Here is a 15,789-nt window from a genome sequence, read left to right on the forward strand (position 1 = left end):
AGTGCTGAGAAAATGATAACATCACAAAAGTAAACAATAACTTTCAACATCTCAACATTTCAATTGCCTTAGTATACTTTCAGTCACCAAATGCTCTACACACGAAATTTAAGTATCACCTTTTTTTCAAGCACTCATTATCATACTTTTTCTTGATATGAACATCTAGATTTTCATTATTAAACATGACCATACTGTCAGGTGATTAAAATGTAGGCCTGCAATAGAGAAAATGTTAGACAGCATGGCTCTCTGGATTAAAAAAATAAAAAACAAAAACAAGAAAACACAGCCAGTTCCTTTAGGGTGATGTTTGACAGAGTATCTTTTTAAAGTTATTGAGAGAAACTTAAATACCTGTTTATAATACAACAACACACAATTATAACTCACCCACCAAAAAGCAAACTCATAACAATGCAACGAACAAACACTAGGGAATAGAGTCCATAGAAAGTGTGAGTGACAATTTTAAGGCTAGAGGAACAAGCAACTTCACTAGAAAAGGTAACCGAATCGGAAGGAAGCAATAAATGCATAGAAGGTAATGAGTATTTCCAGTGTGTAAGATAGCATACTAATTAGTATTCTCAGAAGGAAAAGAGAATTCCATGAAATACAACTGGCTGGTAGAAGTAGAAGAATGTGAGAAGAAAAGGTGGGGCAAGTATGGAAAGAGCTTTGAATCCTACATTTACAACTGAAAAACACAAGAAGTGACTTCCTATTTTAATAGGAAGGTAACAAAGAAAACAGTATTTGAAGAAGCACAAGAGAGAAGAAAGGAGCCCCAGTGGTTAAGTGCTTGAATGCTAATTCAAAAGTTGGCAGTTGGAACCACAAGAAAAAGATGCCTCAGTCAGCTCCGGTAAAGATTTAGAACCATGGAAACCTATGAAGCAGTTCTACTCTGTCCTATAGGGTCACTACGAGTATGAATCTACTTAATAGCAGTGTGTTTATATGAAAAACTATACATTTTGTACCAAGCACTTAAAAATTAACAATAAATATCTATCTACTAAGTGCTTAGTTATGTGTCAAGTACTGTGTTTTACAATGGTATCTCCCATTAATCTTTGTCTTACAGGGTTCCGACTCATAGTGACCCTGCATAGGGTTTCCAAGGAGCAGCTGGCGAGCTTGAACTGCCAATCTTGTGCTTCACACTGACCTTGCAGTCCAGTGTATTAGCTCACAGAACTAACTATACCAGGACACAGCCTTATGAGTCTGTAAGTAGGGTGATAACCCTGACCTACTAAACAAGATGAGATCATGTTACAGCAATCAACAACAGAGCCTTGCTAGTACTACATGGTCAGTTGTTGTTTTTGTTAGATGCCATCAAGTCAGTACCAACTCATAGTGATCCGATGTACAACAGAACGAAACACTGCCGGGCCCTGGGCCAACCTCTCAATTGTTACCAAGCTTGAGTCCATTGATGCTGTCATTTTGCCGGTTCATCTCGCTGGGGGTCTTCCTCTTTTTCTCTGACCCTTCACTTTACCAAACATGATACCCTTCTCCAGCGAATGGCCCCTCCTGACAATATGTCCGAAGTATGAGAAATGAAGTTTGGCCATCTTGGCCTCCAAGGAGCACTCTGGCTGCACTTCTTCCAACATAGATCTGTTGATTCTTTTGGCAGTCCATGGCACTTTGAATATTCTCCTCCAACACTGTAACTCAAATGCCTCAGTACTTCTCTGGTCTTCCTTATTCACTGTCCAGCTTCTGCATGCATATGAGGATACTGAAAATACCATGGCTTGGGTCAGGCGCACCTTAGCCCTCAAGCTGACATCTTTACTCTTCAACACTTTGAAAAGGTCTAGTGAACAGATTTGCCTAATGCAGTGTGTTCTTTGATTTCTTGACTGCTGCTTCCATGAGTGTTGATTCAAGAAGAATAAAGTCCTTGACAGCTTCAATCTTTTCTCCATTGGTAAGAATGTTTACTGGTCCAGTAATAAGGATTTTTGTTCTCTTTACATTGAGATGCAATCCATACCCAAGGCGGTGCTCTTTGATCTTCATCAGTAAATGTTTCAAGTCCTCTTCACTTTCAGCAAACAAGGTTATATCATCTACATGTCGCAGGTTGTTAATGAGTCTTCCCTCCAATCCTGATGCCACATTTTTCATAGAACCCAGCTTCTCGGATTATTTGCTCAGCATACAGGTTATATAAATATGGTGAAAGAATACAACCCTGTCACACACCTTTCTTAATTTTAAGCCATTCAGTGTTCCCATGATCTTTTCCATCAACTGCCTCTTGGTCCATGTACAGATTCATCATGAGCACAATTAAATTTTCAGGAATACTCATACTTCGCAATGTTGTCCAGAGCTTGTCATGATCCACACAATTGAAAGCCTTGTTATAGTCAATAAAAAACAGGTAAACATCTTTCTAGTATTCTCTTCTTATAGCCAAGATCCATCGGACATCAGTAATGCTATCCCTCATCCAAGTCCTCTTGTGAGTCTGGCTTGAACCGCTGGAAGTTCTCTGTCAATGTGTGCTTGCAGCCGTTTCTGTATTACTTTTAGTAAAACTCTATTCGCATGGGAGATGAAAGATATTGGCCAATGATTTCCACATTCCATTGGGTCATCTTGCTTTGGAATGGGCACAAATACGGATCTCTTCCAATCAGTTGGCCAGATAGTTGTCTTGCACATTTCTTGGCATAGATGAGTCAGTGCCTCCAGTGCCACCTCATTTTCTTCAAAGATTTCAATTTTCATTCCATGAATTCCTGGTGCCTCATTCTTTGCCAATTCCTTCAAAACACCGTGGACTTCTTCCTTCAGTATCATTGGCTCTTGATCATATGTTACCTCTTGAAATGGATGAACATCAACCATTTCCTTTTGGTACAGTATTCTGTGTATTCCTTCCATCTTTTTATGCTTTCCGCATCATTCAATAATTTGTCCAGAGAATCCTTCAAGAATGAAAGTTGAGCCTTGAATTTTTTCTTCAGGTCCCTCAGCTTGAGAAACGTGGGACATATTCTTCCCTTTTGGTTTTCTGACTCCAGATTTTTGCACATTTGACTTTGTCTTCTCAAGCTGACCTTTGAAATTTTCTGTTCAGCTCTTGTATCTCCTCATTTCTTCCATTTGCTTTAGCATCTCTATGTTGGAGAGCAAGTTTCAGTGTCTCTTCCGACATCCATTTTGACCTTTTCCTTCTTTCTTGCCTTCTTAATGACTTTTTGCTTTCTTTATGTATAAAGTTCCTGATGTCATCCTACAACTCTTCTGGTCTTCAGTCTTTAGTGTTTAATGTATAAAATCTGTCCTTCAGATGATCTCTAAATTCAGGTGGAATATTTTCAAGGTCATATTTTGGCTCTCGTGGACTTGTTTTCATTTTCTTCAGCTTCAGTCTGAATTGCCATAGGTGCAATTAATGATCTGTTCCACAATCTGCACCTGGCCTTGTTTTGGCTGATGATATGGAGCTTTCCCATGGTTTCTTTCCACAGAGGTAGTCAATTTGATTTCTGTGTATTCCATCTGGTGAGGTCCATGTGTGTAATTGTCTGTTGTGCTGTCTAAAAAAGGTATTTGAAATGAACAAATCACTGGTTTTGCAGAATTCTATCATGCATTCTCCAGCATCATTTCTATCACCAAGGCCATATTTTTCAACTACTGATCCTTCCTCTTTGCTCCCAACCTTTGCATTCCAATTGCCAGTAATGATCAATACATCTTGATTGCATGTTTGATCAATTTCAGATTGAAGAAGTTGGTAGAATTCTTTTATTTCATCCTCACTGGCTTAAGCAGTTGTGTGTATATTTAAATAATAGTGGTATTAACTGGTCTTCCCTGTAGGCACATGGATATTATCCTATCACAGACAGCACTGTACCTCATGACTGATCTGGATACGTTCTTTTTTGACGATGAATGCAACACCATTCCTCTTCAACTTGTCATTCCCTGCATAGTAAACAATGTGGTTCAAAATGGCCAATACCAGTCCATTTCAGCTCACTAATGCCTAAGATATGGATGTTTATACATCCCATTGCATTTTTGACAATTTCTAATTTTCCTAGATTCATACGTCATACATTCCATGGTCTGATTATTAATGGATGTTTACAACTGTCTCTCTTAATTTTGAGATGTGCCCCATCAGCAAATGAAGGTCCCGTGGTCTTTACTCCCACAGGCTTTACTCCATTCACATCATCATTGTCAAATCTACTCTGAGGAGGCAGTTCTTCCTCAGCCGCATTTTGAGTGCTTTCGAACCTGAGAGGCTCATTTTCTGGCACTATATCTGACAGTGTTTCTCTGCTATTCATAAGGTTTACAGTCACTAAATATTTGGAAGTAGTTCATTATTTCTTCTTCCTAATCTGTCTTCGTCTGGAAGCTCATCTAAAACCTGTCCACCATGGGTGACCCTGCTGGTATTTAGAATACACATGGCATATTTTCCAGAAACACAGCAACTCACAAGCCATCACAGTATGACAAACTGACAGGCGAGTGGTGGAAATGATCAGTACAAGACATGAATTAGAAATGTGGGTTTGGAACCAGAAAACAGGAGGTAAGTGGTTGAGCTACTACAGAAGAAAATTATCTAGAGCATTGAGGCATGGGAACCTTATCAGATCAGAAATATTCCTTAATGAGTTTTTTAAAGCACAATAATGATTGATTTACTTCTTATGAGTATTGTAAGCTATGTCTGGATACCAGAGCCTATTTCATGTTTCACTCTGATCCTTTCCTGACTCCCTGTGAGAGTTATAACTCACTTTCTCTCTGGTTCAGGATAGGTTCCTGGGTGAACTATGGATAGTGACTGGTCGGGCATTCCTTTTCTAGTTCTAATTTAAGAAATAAAATAAGGCTTCTGTTCCTTGGCTTTTGCTTGAAATTGTTTTTGGTATGCTATTATTCCCAGATGTAATTCTTTAATATTTTCTGTAGCAGCAAGTAGATTTCATATTTTGGATGTGGGGGAAATGGGGGAGCAGTATTACCCCAAAAAACTGAGCAATGTTACCTCAGACCATCTCTGTAAACTTCAACATGATAACCTACAGATATTTCATACTCAGTCATGGGAGCTGAAGCAGGGATGGAACAAATTTGCAAACAAGAGAAAAATTAACCTGGAGGTAGATTCTAAGCAGGCAGAATATAGATATAAAAGAATTTCCAGAATAATATCTAATGTATTAAAAAAAGAATAGGCACACAAAAACTTTCTAAATTATTTATCTGGACCAAATAAAGTTGCTAGACTTATTAGAATGACAAATATCCCAAATTAAAGTGATCAAGATTAGGTGTAGGCAAGTAGTTCATGAAATAAATTACTTACAGAAATTTCTTGGGTAAACATAGCCAATACGGTAAAAAGAGAATAGCAGTTTTGAGAGATGACTTTTTCTCCCCCCTTTCCTCATGACTTGCATCTGTCCTGTCTTTACACAGGCTTTGTGCCTTAAGATTCAGACTGCTTTTCTTAATGATTTTGCAGGTCACTATGAGGTGCAATTGAGTAGACAGCAGTGGGATTGGGTTTGGGATTTTCTTAACACACTTTAGGATTTTTTATGGACAGTAGTAGTCCCACTCAGTTCTATGTAGCTGTTGGGATCTCAATGGATCATGGGAGAAGAGAAAGTCCCCAAAACTGCTATGTTTTTAGTAGCAGTTATCTATGAACTAGATAGTAAGAGTTTAATATCTAACTACTGAAAATGTAAATTATATTACATACCAATGCTTGGTTTCATTTAAATGCACACTAACCACTTATAAGATTAAAAACTAGAGATCTACAGGAATTAAATTGCAGGTAGATAATTTAAATTATCCACTTTTAGCAAATACCCAATCAACTGTGAACGTGTGGAGGGAGGCACAGTGTTGCTGTGCAATAGTGCACCATCTAAGATTCTACTCTATAATGCTGAAGTGCCAATTTGTGAAGCTTTATGACACTCTCTTTTTTTAGAAAAGTACAATTTGCCCTCTAAATTCTGATGAAGAATCCAAAGCATCAATACGTAAAGGCAGAAAGATACAGAGATGCTCTAAAAAAGAAGTAACCGTTTATGTCACTTCAGAAGTTGGGAAAAGAACTGAAGTCCCGAGAAGACTTGAGCTGAAGGAGTGTTTGAAGATGATCTGAAGCGATGAACAGGTGAGGGAATTGAAGCACAGAGAGTGTAATAATGGTCCCTGGGCAGCTAGGTACTTAGCAGAGCAGCGGCACACCCCACAGTGCTTTTCTCCTCATTATGAATGAGTCCAGGAAATGTTGCTGCTGCTCCTAACTCATGGTAACCCCATGCATAATAGGCAGGAAATGCTGACCAGTCCTACCTCATCCCCAGAATCAGTTACAAGTCAGGCTGTTGTCAGCCATGCAGTTTTTGTGGGATGGATTTTAGAAGTAGACTTCCAATCCTTTCTTCCTAGCCTGTCTTAATCTGAAAGCATCACTGAAATGTGGTCAACATTATAGTGATGCAGCACAAGTGTCCGAGTCAGATGGGTGGTGACTGTGCTTAAAGGGACACGGGCCAGTACTAGACCCTGCCATGTCCTGCATAGAAAGGCAGTGGTGGACAGTGAAATTCATTTACGTAAAATTCCATGAGCTTACAGTTACACAGAAGAAACTAGGTTATAAGTTTAAATGAATGTACCTGAACAACGATACATTTCCTACAACAATATCTGACTATCATATTATCAGACTTCAATCCAGAAGACACTATAATTATAGGAATCAGAAATGAGAGAGACATATAAATAGTAAGGTGTCTGGCAATAGTAATCACCAGTTTTTGATGGCATGTTTAAGTTTTTGAATAGCTTCCGTGCTATCCACTATGCATTTAGAGACTTTTTTTTTAACCCCAGGCCAGTTGGTCTGAATTCATCTAGTATAGGGTAAAGTAATTTGAACATCAAGTCTAACCAAACTATCTTTGAAACAGTTAATCTACTTTAGAAACAATAAAAAAAAATAACAGGATACAGATGCAAGCCAGATTTAACAACTGTTAAGGTTTGGAAGAGTCAATATCAAATCTACAATCACCAGCAAAAAATGACTGAAATGGTTGTAACTTCAGGAAAAAAGGAGGAAGAGAAAAAAATAAGAATGAAAACGTCTGACTTCTACTTCATTGAAGGATCTGTATATAGAAAATCTTGCTTTCATCAATGATTTGGTTATCCTGAGAAACAGTTCATCATAATTTCAACATTGTTGATTTCTGTTACATTTGATTCATGGACACTTGCTGTGGACATCACAAGATCTATTAATTGAAGAATAACCAACCATTCAGTAAAAAAAAACCTGGTTTCTGACAAGACTATTCTATTTGCTTTTTGGACACCTTCTCCAATGACCGCAGGATGTGGAAATGAATCAGAAATGGGGATGAAAGGGAAGTGAATACCAACATTAGAGCACCAATAACCAGGGACCCAGGTGCCTGAAGGAAGTTAGTTAGAACAGCATTCAACAGGGCAAGACAGACAGTAAAGGTGAGTTTGGAAAATAGGTAAGTTATCTGTAAGGAAGAGCTTCTCAGACAACAAAGAGACAGAAGGAATATTTCCCAAGCAAGAAAAGGGTTAAGGGGAAAAAAAACAAAAAACAAAAAACAACTGGTAGAAGGCTTTGTCATTGCATTTAGTACATAATTAGGTAATTAGAAGTATTAAAACAGACAAAGCATTGGGCCCAGATGAATTACTGACGATGCAAGTATTCAGTAAGATGCCCCAAGGGAAAAAATAAAGCCCTTGGTGAGGGTTTATAATCATGTGCTAGGACAGAGAAACACAGCGGACTTAAAGGAATAATAACGGATGCTATGCCCATACGTCAAAACCAGAAAATCAAAACAAGCACTCATCCAAAATTTAAAATGAGCTGAGGAAAACTCCCTAGAATACTATTAAACACCAAAATAACTATAACACCTTACTGTGGTTTATTGTTTTATTAAAGGAAAACTGAAAATCAAGCCAAATACCATCGAGAGGAATAATGTGATATAGAATGAAAGGAGGCCCATCGAGTCCTTTTTCTTCCTGTGTCCTATTTGGGTTGATGATTTCACTGTTCTCTCTGCACAGTCAACCTTGTTTTCTCTTTATTTCTAGACACATGACTGGATTTAATTTCTCAGCTGCCCATTCAGTAAATTGTGGTCATCTGATGAGTGGTAGTCAAAAGAAGGGGAGTAGAAGTGAAATGTGATCACAAAATGCCCCTAGTCAAGTCATCCACATACAAGTATTTTCCCTTACTAGCTGGAGACCATGGAAAGGTTCCTCAGGGAGACCTGGGAAGCTGCACGAAGATAGTGGTCATTAAAAAATTTGTCTAAAGATTATTTAACAGATAACATTGGGGGAAGGTATGTGTAAGCAGTCCGATAAAGACCTATGTGGAGAAGAGCCACATGGGACCCTCCAGCCCTAGTCAAGCCTTCAGATGCCTACATGTGCCATCAATACGTGACTGCAACCTCATGAGAGACTCCTAAGCCAGAGTCTCTCAACTAAGCTGCTCCAAAATTCTTTATCTATGGAAATAATAAATTAATATTATTGTTCTAAGTCACTATGTTTTGGGTTGACTTACTGTGTGCAATAGATACTAATATAGATTTTGATACCTAAAATTGGAGCGCTAAAAAGTCCTAAAACTTGTGGTGGAACTGTCTACAGGACTAGACAGAAGTTGGAGGACATTGCGGAGGGCACTGTGAAAGACAACAGGCTATGGTAGACATTGCGAGCAAAGGCCAGATGGCACACAAGGACACAGCCAGTGAAAGCTCGGATGAAAATGAAGACAGCATTATCAGAAAATGGAGGAAAGGAATTTCTTATTATGGAGAGCAGGTAAGTTTGGCAACACTCTGCTAAAAGGAAAACTTACAGACCTAGTGAACTAGGTGATATAGCTAAAAACATCTGTAGGCAGAGTGCTAAAAGTGCCACCTGGCTTCCCGTTACTGATAGTACAAAGAGAGAGGAGAAAAGTGGCAGGACTTTCTGGGTTTAGAAATTAAAACTTTTCTCATTCCCTGCTTCTCCAATCAGCAAATAGCACTCAAACTGCAACACTGCTTTTGGGAAAAGATTAAACCAAGACCAGAGTCACGAAAACAAGGCCTAAAGATGAAACTATTAGTCCGAATGTAAAGTCCTTGTTTAAGATCTCTGATCTAAGATGGTGCCTCAGAGCACCCTCAGTCAGACAAAAAACCATGGAAAAAAGGTAAAGAGTATGTCTCCTAGAGCCTGAAGCAGGTAAAGCATCCTATGCAATCTCCAAATCTCTAAAACAAAAGAATTGATTGGGCCAAAATGCCAACATTCCCAAGGTTGAGAAACCCTAAATTAAAGTATAGGAACCAATCGAGGAAAAATGTTACCTACTTATGTGGTTCCAATCTCTTTCTAAGACAGAGTTGAGACACCTGAGTCATTTCTTTTTGCTCCACAGAATGAATGCTTTGCACTCAGATTGGACTCAATAGCTATCTGTTTTTGTTAAATTGAAGAAGTGTTCAATCTAGGCAAACAAGGTTAACATAAAATATATGTTGGTATATTTTAACTTTAATATATGGAGTCCCAGGAACCATTTCCGCTTCAGCATTGACGAGCTACATTTGCTTACTCAAGTAAAGAAATTTCTGAGCTTCAGCTTTCCACGTTTTCAAAATGACAAAAATTTGATGAGATGAATGCCAGGTACTGGGCAGTTTAATGAAACAAATCACAAAATCCAAGCATCAAGAAAAAGTAGTAGAGAATGTGTGGCAGGGATAGAAAGGTGTTTCATGAGGTGGTGCCCATCCCCATCTAAGAAGCAGTTAACATCAAAACTCCTGATTAGTTCTTCGATGCACTGAGTTACTCAAGTTCTATACTGCCTTCTCTCCCCGGTCATCCTACTTATCTAATATAGGTCAAAAACTGTAGGAGAATATACAAGTAGATAGAAATATTTTTAACGGCAAGACTTTGCTACAACTGGAAATTTAGATTAAATCTTGCATTTCTTAACAATTAAAAAAATTTTAAAGTAATTCAGTGCATTTGCCCTTGAGTTATTAAAGTAACTTCAACAACATATTGGTGTGAATGGTCTTAAAAGACTGCTTAATAGTACAAGGCTAGCTAGATAGTTTATTATTTTACTATCCATCAAAGTTCACTTTTTAACCTTCTCATGTCCTTATAAGAACCCATGACTATAAATAATACTAATACCTAAAACATAATACATAAAACAAACAAACATATAAACATCTAGTTTCTTTTAAATGAAAAGGATCTCCAAAGCAAGCACTGTACTGTTCAGAGCTCGAGGTGCCATAACAGAGCTGCCATGATGTCATGCACAACTACTCCCAACTGCTGACAATTAGGAGCCTGGGGAAGTCATGCAAAGCTCCGTATCTCCATGCTTTGCAGCAAACATACCTACATGTTCACAGACATATTGAAAACAGATTTCTAAAGTTAAAAAAAATTGAATGGGGGAAAAAACTGTATGGTAAGAATTTACATGCTTAAATGGGACAGAAACAGGAAAAATAACCCTTAAAACAGAAATAGTACAGGGTATAATGGGTATCCTGTTATCTTTTATTTCCATTTTTCATGAACTTTCTGAAGCCCCCTCATGTATATACACGCACACACACACGTATGCATGTACGCATAGATATAACCGGCTTTTAATCTCAAGGTTAGCAGTTCAAAACTACCAGTGGTTTCGCAGGAGAAAGATAAGGCTTTCTGCTCCCGTAAAAATTTACACCCTCAGAAACACTATATAGGGTTTCCATGAGTCAGAACTGACTACATGGCACATAACCAGCGCCACTACTATATATATATATACATATACGTGCGCACACATACATATATATACTTGAGCAACCATAATTAAATATTTTGTTTTTACTTTAAATGTTGTCAAATGAGGAAGGACTACAGGCCATTTGACAGACAAATCGCTTCTTGTCTTCCTGAAAATCTGTTTTTCTCCCTCTTTAATATTGAAGAAACACACACACAGGTTGCTGACAACTTTAGGGAGCGGCTTGTGTTGTCGTTTTCACTTTCTCGGCTGTGAACAAGTGCATATGTGAGGGCTGGTCGTGCATGCACAAGCATGTACTTTTTCTGCATTAAATAAAATCACAACACAACACTAAGTATATCCACTCATTCGTGTGTGCCTGTAGTCCACCTCAAGGAGACTGAAAATATAAATACAAGCTGCTATTTTGGTGTGATCACACGAATATGGCAGCTTGTGTTTTTTTTTTTTTTCTTTTCCCTTTAACATTTTAACACTGGACAGATTGTCTGCATTAACACACACCAAAATCAATTCTGCTCTGCAATCGCATGTAAAATCTTCTTTCCCTGAGGAATTTGTTTTTTATTTAAATAAAAAATGGGCTTAGAGGAAACTATGTCGACTATATCAACATTTAGGACATACTAAAGTGTGTCTGACCCAGGCCATGGTATTTTCAATAACCTCAGATGCATGCGAAAGCTGGACAGTAACTAAAGAAGATGGTAGAAGAATTGATGCCTTTGAGTTATGGTGTTGGAGGAGAATATTCACAGTGCTATGGGCTGCCAAAAGAACCAATAGATTTGTTTTAGAAGAAGTGCAGCCAGAGTGCTTCTTGGAGGCCAAGATGGCCAAACTTCGTCTCTCATACTTTGGACACATTGTCAGGAGGGATCAGTCACTGCAGGAGATCATATTTGATTAGGTGGACGGTCAAAGAAAAAGAGGAAGATCCCAAACGAGATGGATTGGTCAAGTGGCAACATCGATGGACCCAAGCAAGGGAACAGTAGTGAGGATGGCCCAGGATCGTCCAGTGTTTCATTCTGCTGCGCATGAGTCGGTACCGAATCGATGGCACCTAACAACAACAACAACTTTTTAAAGGAGTTCTGGTGTGGTGCTGTAGGATAAGCACTGGTCTGCTAGCTGCAAGGTAGGCAGTTCAAACCAACCAGTCATTCACTACGAATCGGAATGGACTCGGTGGCACTTAACAACAACTTTTTTGAAGTGTGAAAATCAACATGTGACAATAGTACTCCTTGTATTCCTTCTAAAACTGGAACATATAGGCACAAAAATCAACGAGCTAATTCCGTAAAATTACTTTTGTATAGTAACATACTACTATGTAACAACAGAATGACATTTGACTAAAAACTCAGGTAAGACATACACACTATAAAAATTCAAGGAGGTTTGTTAAAGGCAGACAAAGGTAAATAAGCAAGTATTTAACACAGACTATATCTAAATGTTCAGTAGGAATGAAAAAATAAAATGTATACATTCACATATCATAATATTTAAAAAATATATCAGCAAGAAATTATCTATAGCAGTACTCTTCCACAGAACTTTCTGTAGTGATGGAATGCTCTTATCTATGAAGTCCAAAACAGGTGCCATTAGTACCTGAAATATGGTTACTGTAGATGAAGAACTTAATTTTAAATTTTATTGAATTTTAATTAACTTAAATTTAAATAGCCACATGTATGTTGGTTCAAAATGGAAAAGTATCCATCTATAACTTTAAAAAGAGTGTTTTAGGAATTAGTAATGAATCCACAAAATGTCAGGTGAAAGGATAAAAGAAGTTGAAGAGATAAAGTTTGATTAAATAGGTACATGAGATTATGAATGAGGTTTGCTGTATATATAAAATGTAAGTAAAAGGAAACATTAAAATGAGAAAGTTGAATCTTTAAAAATCTAACCATATTATGGAGACTCAAACAGGAAAGAAACTAATGAGTGGGTAAATAAACTGAAGAAAATGATGAGCATATCCACCAAGCAATCAGATAAAGTTTCAAATATAGTCAAAGTTACAGTGATTAAAGTAAAATACTTTTAATAATTACATTTGAAAGAGAGAGAACATTTGAAAAAGGGGTGAAATGATTTGGAATTAGTCTTGTTGCTCTTGCTAAGTGCTGCAGAATCGGTTCTAACTCACAGTGACTCTGAATAGGATTTCTGAGGAGCAGTTTGTGGGTTTGAACCACCAACCTTTCAGTCAGTAGTTCAGTGCTTATCCTATATTGTCACACCAGGACTCCTAGAATTAGCAAACATATTTTAATCTGCAAATAATATTATACAGAGTATCAATATATATATTTAGACTAGACCTTCATAGACTGATTTGCCAACTTGTTTGGCATGGAGCTCTGGTAGCGTAGTGGTTACGACTCGGGCTGTGAATTGCAAGGTCAGCAGTTCGAAACTACCAGCTGCTCCGCGGGAGAAAGATGAGGCTTTCTACTCCCGTAAAGATTTACACCCTCGGAAACCCTGTACAGGGTCGCTATGGGTCGGACCCGACTCGATGGCACTCAACAACAATAGACATGATATTTTAATCTGAACTTCTTATTTCTTATTTTGAATAATACTGAATTTAATTGAAATGTAAAGGCTTTGAAGCATGTCAAAATTGGACAATTTGACTTCTAAAACAGAAATGCTGTAAATTGGAAACTCCTTAATTTACTTCACATTATCAGGTTTTTTAAAGCAATAAAGATGGGAATAGTAACAACCTTATTAGGTTGAGATAAGAAACAATTAATTGAAATGAATACAAAATCCTTTGAGGAAAAAAAGGTTAGTGGAATCAAAGAATATTAAAATTAGCTGAAAGTGGAGATAACATTTAATACAGTGACACATTCAAATAAAATAAATTCAATAATGATGACAAAGTTTATGAGATCAAATTATGTTGTTTAAAATCAGATTAGAAGGTTGATCACAGTAGTTTTTAAAGTGTGCTTATGCCTCTAAAGGATGGAGACTGCTGTAACTAAAACTGAACACTGATCATCAGTAATAAGATTCACAAATAACGAGCATTTTTAAGCATTGACTCTGCACTGTGCAGTGAGGCAAAAATAAGAGAAAGACATACCTTCCAGAAGCTTAACATCAGGTTTGGGAGAAGACGCCCACGCTAACACCAGAGCTGTTATACACATTGCTTCCATTGTGGCCCCAGAAATCCTGCACTACAACTAACTTTTGTTTTGTTTTGTCTGCCTGCTTTACTTATTATTATGCATTGGGCTTTTTAAGGGTCCCATTATATGACACAAAAAGTTGAAGTCTAATGTGCAAAATTTGTGGACATTTAATGTTAAATAAGAAACTACTCTTAATCAAATAGTGAACATGGAAAAGACTGACGGTAAGAGGTTGCTTGAAAACTTAAATCACTTCATAAACAAAAGAAATATGGAGAGTAAAGTTATAGTTATCATTTATAAGTTAATTTGATCAGAAAGGAATTTAAATGTGGAAAGCAAAAGATAACTTTTTTCGTAATACAAATAATGACTAAACAATATAACATTAATTAGAAAATAAAAGCATGACTACAAATAGTAGACAATGACAAACTTAATTAAAATACTAACCATTTTAATACAGGCATCATTTAAATTTAAATATTAAGAAATTGGAAACTTTTAAACCAACTTTTCTGCAGTCTGAAACTGACAATGCATGCAGTCAAGATGTACTGATAATTATGGATGACTGGACAATGAAACTTGAAAACACAGATCTGTAGTTGGAAAATATGACCTCTGTGAAAGAAATGATGCTGGAAATCACATGGTAGAATTTTACCAGACCAGCATTAGTCTAACAGAAACCTTCATAGCCAGCCATTCTGCCCCCAGCATCCTGTGGCCCTAACAGACACTGAAACCAGATCCATCAAGGATCCACAGACTACTACTGGACATCGATAACACCTAGGTCTATAGGAATTCCATCTGCTCTCACATGGCTCCCACAGCCAAGCTACATACTCCTTGAGTAGCAGCAGCCTCGCAGAGTTTTCTTCTCTCCAGATCCAACAGCTGCACTGGCTTTTTTGTTTTATTCCTTTCATTGCTTTTGTTTATTTGTTCTTTCTTCTTCTCTTTCCATTCCTTTGAATTTTATCCTATCTCTGCTTTTGTTTTTCCTTCTTTTCTTCTGTTTAACACATCCCTTCCTTTTTCCCTGTTTGATGCGTCTTTACTATTCTCTCTTCTTCATTCCTCTCCCTGGCTAGTTTAAATGCTTTTTCCTTCCTTTTATTTTATCTCTTATTTTTCACCTCTACAGCTCTATTAGGAGCTCTGGTAGAGTAGTGGTTACGAATCGGGTTGTGAACCGCAAGGTCAGCAGTTTGAAACTATCAGCTGTTCTGTGGGAGAAAGATGAGGCTTTCTGCTCCTGTAAAGATTAATAGCCAAGGAAACCCTGTACAGGGTCGCTATGAGTTGGAACTGACTCCATGGCACATAACAACAACAACAACATAGCTCTATTAGGAACCAAGGTAGCACAGTGGATTATGAGTTTGGCTGCTTATCACAAGGTCAGCAGTTCAAATCTTTCTGCCCATGTAAAGATGTACAGCCTCAGAAACCCTATACAGCATTGCTATGCTATGAGTCAGAACTGAGTCCACAGCATAAAACCATCATTTTCATCTCCCTCTTTTAACTTTTACGTTATTATATTCTTTTTTCCTGGTTGCTGCCTGTTTCTGTTTTTTCTTCCTTTATTATTTTTCTCTTTTCATTGTTGTTTGTTTAGGTTATTTTGTTCTCTTGTGAGTTGCGGATGGGGGAAGGGAGTGCTCGTCC

General features: G+C 37.6%; 1 protein-coding gene across 1 annotated transcript in view; it reads right to left on the reverse strand.

The window, feature by feature from the left end:
• Positions 1-15,789, reverse strand: part of TBC1D5 (TBC1 domain family, member 5) — a 519,410-nt gene that overhangs the window by 351,480 nt on the left and 152,141 nt on the right. The gene's annotated exons all lie outside the window — the stretch shown is intronic.

Source organism: Chrysochloris asiatica, unplaced genomic scaffold, assembly GCF_000296735.1.
Source record: "Chrysochloris asiatica unplaced genomic scaffold, ChrAsi1.0 scaffold00267, whole genome shotgun sequence".
NCBI classification, from domain to species: Eukaryota; Metazoa; Chordata; class Mammalia; order Afrosoricida; family Chrysochloridae; genus Chrysochloris; species Chrysochloris asiatica.